The following is a 6,732-nucleotide window of genomic DNA, read 5'->3' as shown; positions in this document are numbered from 1 at the left end:
ACTTCTTTGTCTCTCTTATATTCAATTATAAAAAAACTACAAATAAAACACAACAAGAAACAATGCTATTTTAAAGCGTTTATATGTTTAAATAAACAAATGAAATGTATCCTACATGTTTAATGCATGTAACATAAGTAAAGAGATGAGATATAAAACTTTATATCATGTATATTATTAAAATACACGTGCGTACATCATACGACATGAGAGATCCCTCTATGTCATCTGTTGCATCTGCATATAGCCAACAACAAGAATGTCTATAAGATGAACCATATAATTAGGTCCTGTATAATGTAATTATGTTTGTAACCTGTAGTGGTGGTGGTGTCGATAGTTTCCGCTTCAAATCACTGCAGTAAGCCACATTGAATTCACCAGAGCACAGTTCAACCACTGCATCGTTCTGAGCAGGTTGTCAAGCAGTTTACCAGCACAAGTTGCCTTCACTTTCGAAAGGAACTGAAACTTCTGTTCATGCCAGATCAGAGGTATAGCGTGAACGACCGTAGAAAGGATCAAAGGATCCTGCACTGTCCGGGAATCGAACCCGAGCTAACCGGGCGGCCTTACTTTAGTGAATTTTATATATGTGTATGATTATGCTTCTAAAACAAATTTCAAACATCGAAGAATATGTTAAATATGTACTGCAAATAGTTGTGCTCATTAAAATATATGCATTCATCTCTTATTGAAACATTTGACTAAGGCATTATAGAAAATAAATTTCTAATTACCCCTCTTTATTAACATGAAATTTTAATCCGGTTATATCTTTACAAATAATGTTTTTTGAACTTACAATATTGAAAAATCTTCATTTGATCATTATATTTATGATATAAAACCATAAAAAATGAGTTACAGGGTCTTTAAGTATTAAGAAAAAATTCTGTATCACAACAAAAAAATCTTCCAAAAATGTATAAAGAAATAAATTCATTGACAAACTTACTTTTTTGTGTTTCATAAAAAAAATTGCGCGCTTTTCGTAGCGTAAGAATGTAATAACAATTTAATCTGCACATGTCAAGCTAAATTACATATGTCAAGCTAAATTCTTTAGCTAAAAAGATGATTTCACTTTGATAGGTCATTTAAAAGTAAATGTCATATTTCAATAATTTTTCAATCTGTTGGTTTGGTCACTAGCGTTGGTTTGTTCAAGTATGAACGAAATCCCTAAATAATTAACAAAGTTAGAAAAATTCAATAATTTGACCATAAAGGCCAAGATTGAATAAACGCCAAGTTTCATCAAACTAGAAAGGCCTTGTCCTTAGGGTTGTTATATCAATGTATAAAGACAATTCTTATATAAATTACAAAGGTTGGTTTTTTTGCCAATTTAGCATACAAAAAATAAAATGATATGACCCTTCAGATCAAGGTTATGTTATTTCTGAGTCGATGTTCAGTTTAGTCTTCATAAGGGACTTGTCCCAAAGATTGTTGTGTCCAATTATTAAGACAATTCATTCCTGCATAACCAATTTGTAGCCAATTATAGCAATCAATAAAATAGTAAAAATACCATTATGCATATTCCTGCAGGTGAAGTTCAGCTTGATTTTCTACTTAACATTTTTGTGTCCAAGTGTGAAAACAATCCATTCATAAAAACAAAGTTATTGTCAGTTGTAGCAAAGATTTTTAGTCAAAGTCAAAGTCAAAATTTTATTTGCAATTCGGCAGATATCTGCCTTTGGCAATACAAACATAAATATACATATGGCAAACACACAATAATAAATCTAACAAAAGCAAACATACATTGAATGAACATTATACATAATAATGCATATATTGTGTTAAGATTATTTTTGGTATATCAACAATTTAATACCAATCATAGCAAAGATCTAAGATTGTTTTAATATTTATTTTATAATTGTTCATTTCTTCTATCAAATGCATCTCTTAAGAATTTGCTTAAATGATATAAATTTTTTCTTTTAGAATTTGTCATTAATCTAGAAAATTTATTTAGATTTGGAAAAGTGTGTGGCAATTTGTATTTGATTCTTAAATCTCTATATAATGGACAACATAAAAGAAAATGATACTCCGATTCAACAGCTTGCTGAGAACAAAATTTACATAATCTCGCATTTCTTTCAACCCCAATATATCTTCCAGTTTCAATTTCTAATGTATGAGAACTTAGCCTAAAAATTGAAAGTTGTCTCCTTAATTTACTATTATCAACAATATTAAGATACTCTTCAAAACAAAAATCATTTTTATACATTCTATAGTAATCGAGTTTTGGCATTAATTCAATCGATTCGTGCCATTTCTGCACAAATTGATCTCTTAAACGTTGTTTGAATAATACAATATAGTTACAATTATTTTCAAAATTCTCTATACAATTTGAAAACCCTAAGTTATTAATTATATTGTGAATACTTTTAGCCCAAGAAGATCCTCTTAAGTTATGTACTTGATCACTATATACACTAAACAATTCTGGTATAGACTGTTTCTTTATTTTTATCCAATATTTTAATGCTCTTTCTTTACATAAAACTGTTAAAGGGAATCTACCAAGTTCTCCGAGTACTGCGTTGTTCGGAGTTTGTTTTTTAACACCTAAAATGCTTTTACAAAACTTAATATGTAATTTGTCAACTTCTTTGCAATCAAAAGCGCCCCAGATCTCTGAACCATACAGTAATATTGGTACTACCATACTATCAAAAAGTTTTAATTTTGTTTTTATATCAAATTTAACTCTATCAAATAAAGATAAAAGATTATGATATGCCTTTAAAGCTTGTTCAGACAGAGCCTTAATTGCTACTTTAAGATCACCTGTATATGAAAATTTTACTCCCAAGTAGGTGAAAGTATCTACATATTCAATGGTTTCATCATTAATCGTAATATTAACATGTGTGTTAGATTTTCGCTTTTCAAAAACACATACTTTAGTTTTAGCAACATTGATTTTCAGACCCCACTTACAGGAATATCTCGAGATTGAGTTAACTTGAGATTGTAGACTATTTATATCTGTTGTAAACAAAACAATGTCATCTGCAAATAACAACATGTATTTAGATAACAATTCAATATCTTTTGTTGACATTTGTTCAATATCGATACACTGTTCAATATCATTTATAAATAGAATAAAAAGCAATGGTGATAATGGTTCTCCTTGTTTTAAGCCAATGGTTACATCGAAAAAATCAGTCAATTTTGTATTTACTTTTAGACAAGATTGTACAGATGCATATATTGACTTTATAATATTTAAAATTTTACAACTTATACCGCAATCTATCAGTTTCATCCAAAGTAAGTCTCTATTGACTGTATCAAATGCTTTTTCGTAATCTATAAATATACAATATAATTTTTCATTTTTGTTCAAGACTTTTTTGATAAAAGAATGAAGTATAAAAATTGCATCAATGGTTGCCCGTCCCTGCCGAAAACCAAATTGACTATCATTAAACACATTTTGAGCTTCGCACCAACTGTTTATTCTATTTCTTAAAACTAATGAAAAGATCTTACCCATAATATTAACTAATGTTATACCCCTATAATTCGCAGGATCAAGTTTATCACCTTTTTTATAAATCGGTACTATTGCACCTTTTGTCCACATTTCCGGATATATACCTGTATCTAATATTCTATTAAATAGCTTACATAAATAGGGACTAATAAATTCCTTAGCATCAATGAAAAAATCTGCTACAATATCATATATATCAGGGCTTTTATTTCTATTCATAGACATAACAGCCTTTAAAATTTCTTCTGTCGTTATAACCCGATCAAGTTCTTCTATAGTTACCGGTATACTACGCCCTTCGTTTTGATCACCATCTAAAAGAGGCGACTCAGCGTTACTCGACATATTAGAAAAATGATTTACAAAATCCTCTGCCTTTATATCATTAGAAACATTTAGTTTACTTTTAAATTTATTTATATATGTCCAAAATTTTCTAGGCGTTTTACGGCTCATTTCAGACAATTTTTGCCTTTCTTCTTTATAAAATTTATTTTTTGCTTGATTTTTTACTTTAATATAATCACTTCTGCTTTGAAGGAACAAAAATTTAGTTCTTTCACATTTATTTACAGAAAATGCTCTTTTACAGTTATAAAAATTAGACTTGGCTTGTCTGCATTCAACGTTGAACCATAGACATTTCTTTCTTTGAGGCCTCTTTTTAAAAGATTTTTTCTTACCAAAACTTTTAAATGAAATATCAGTAATAATATTAGATAGGTCCTCGGTACAATCATTTATATCAATCACACTATCTAAAGGCCTATTAAATATATCATCAAACTTCGATCTGTGTGCTTCTAATGCATTCAAAAATTCTCCTTTATCATCAGTATTCCATGCGAGTTTTTTAACATCTGACAATTCTGACACAATAATACAACTACAACAATAACTGAACGTAAACACTACAGGACAATGATCAGAAAACTCTGTCATATCATGAATGAAAAATTTGTCTAAGCTTGAAAAATTACTATAATGTGTTAATACATAGTCAACTGTACTCTGCGTACACTTATTTCTATATTTAGCATGGAAAGTACACTTTCCCGATTCTAGTCTACCATTGACTATTTGTATACAATTTTCCTTACAAAATGTTAATAATTGCTTGCCGAACGAATTTACGGTTTTATCATCATTATGCCTTAAAGGTAATTCACTTAAAGAGTCATCTAATGCAGGAACCGCTATAAATCTGTTTATATTCAAATCTTCAATCAAGTCTGATCTTTCACCTGTTCTAGAGTTAAAATCCCCTGTACAGTACACATATCCTATCTCGCTATATTTTCGGAAATCAATATTCAATTGGTCAAATAAGTCAATCTCAAACAAACAAGAATTCGGTGATTTATACAAGTTAGAGTCTTCTGGTGGAAAATAACAAATACAGATATAAGTATCTTTATCGTAACCTAAAAACTCCCTTTTTAATTTAATCCACACAATTCCCTTATTATTTGAACTGACTATCTCAATTCCATGTGAAAATTCCTTTTTAAAATATACTACAATACCCCCGCTGTTGCGTTTTGATCGTGAATTACCTTTAGGTCTAGGACAATTAAACTACTCATAACCGTTAATCTTAAGATTCGAAATCTTAGTAATCTTCGAGATCTTAGTAATGTTAAGCGTAGAAGTGGTGGAGCCTAGTGCTATAATATTAGCTTTCTGATGACGTACAAGCTATTTAGGGGGTTCGCACATTTTTTAAATAAAGTTAGCGCGTTAATTTTTACAAAGTTTATATTTCTGCATAGCAGACAGAAAGAAACGGGTTAGATCTATATAATCTACAATGTGATGAGTGATGTTAAAATCAAGGAACTGACTGGAATGACAAACTACCGATATCCTTATCTGTTTTCCCCACATGTTGAAAATTATATAACTGCATGGGAATTGCACAGATAATCAATGGCTTTTTGTTGATTGCAGAAAGTATATTGACAAAATGAAAACCTTGCTATAGGCAATAACATTACTGTTTATCGGGCGTGATATCAGAAATGTTTGTTCTATATCATTTTGAATGTTAGTTATCGCTTCAATTATTTATTCTTTATGTGTATTCTATATAATTTCGTAATGGGTATGACGTCATATATTATAAACCACATATTAGTATTCTTTTGGATATGAATTTGTTTATTTCAGCGGATATGAATTTGTTTATTTCAGCGTTGTACTGTACATAAAAAATAAACGTAACAAGTAAAATGGTTTCCTGCGTTGAACATTTTAATGATATAAAGATATTTCATTTAACTATTTTCAACATTATTATTATTATTTTTTTTTGGGGGGGGGGGGAATAAATAAACGTTTGTATCAAGAATATAGTTGACAACTGAATAAACGATCAATATAGAAGAAGCTAGGTCTTTGGAAACTGATGACCGTTGAAGACCGGAGAAGGTCGAAAATAAAACAATTATTTCTTTTTAAGAAAATGATTAAATAGGCCTACCATTTTATGAATAATTCCGAGCAAAAAAAAATAAAGTAAAGTAAACACACAAGTTTACGCAGAAAAATATCTCTATTTATTATGGCAGATGCCACTACGAATATTTTTAACTTTGTAGATTTTCAGTATAAACAATTTATTGTTTGTAAAATTGAGATAGATATTAAAGAAACATTGATAATTTTCAAACACATCATTCAAGTTTTTCCACCAATAAACGGTAAAATAATTATAGAAAATTAGAAAAAATCACGTAAAAGTTTTTGTTCTTAATTAGGGGTAATTCGGACTAATTCCCTACAGGTAAATCCGTAAACGTACCGGCAAACGGTATTTAGCTAGGCTTTCGAAAAGGTCAATTAACCAATCATGTACGGTTTACAGATCACATGCTCCTCCATGTACCGAAAACAGGTCACTGCTCCTCCATGCCTCAAAAGTTAAACGCGTACCAATACCCTGCGGTCTCCAGACCGCAGGGAATGATATAAGATATGTTGTGATGATGATGACGATGATGATGATGATGATGGCGATGATGATGATGATTATATTATTATTATTATTATTAAGTTGTGAAATATAAATGTAATGGTACTTTATTAAATGGGAATATAATAATAGAAGTTAATGTGTTACTATCAATGTAATTGCTGCCATAGAATAAAAAAAACTGCTTTTTGGTTACAAAAACGAATTTAAAATGTATTTT

The sequence above is a fragment of the Ruditapes philippinarum genome, unplaced genomic scaffold (genome assembly GCF_026571515.1).
Source record: "Ruditapes philippinarum isolate M1 unplaced genomic scaffold, ASM2657151v2 ctg3452_1_1_1_1, whole genome shotgun sequence".
Taxonomy (NCBI): domain Eukaryota; kingdom Metazoa; phylum Mollusca; class Bivalvia; order Venerida; family Veneridae; genus Ruditapes; species Ruditapes philippinarum.
Note: the sequence above shows the minus strand (reverse complement) of the source record.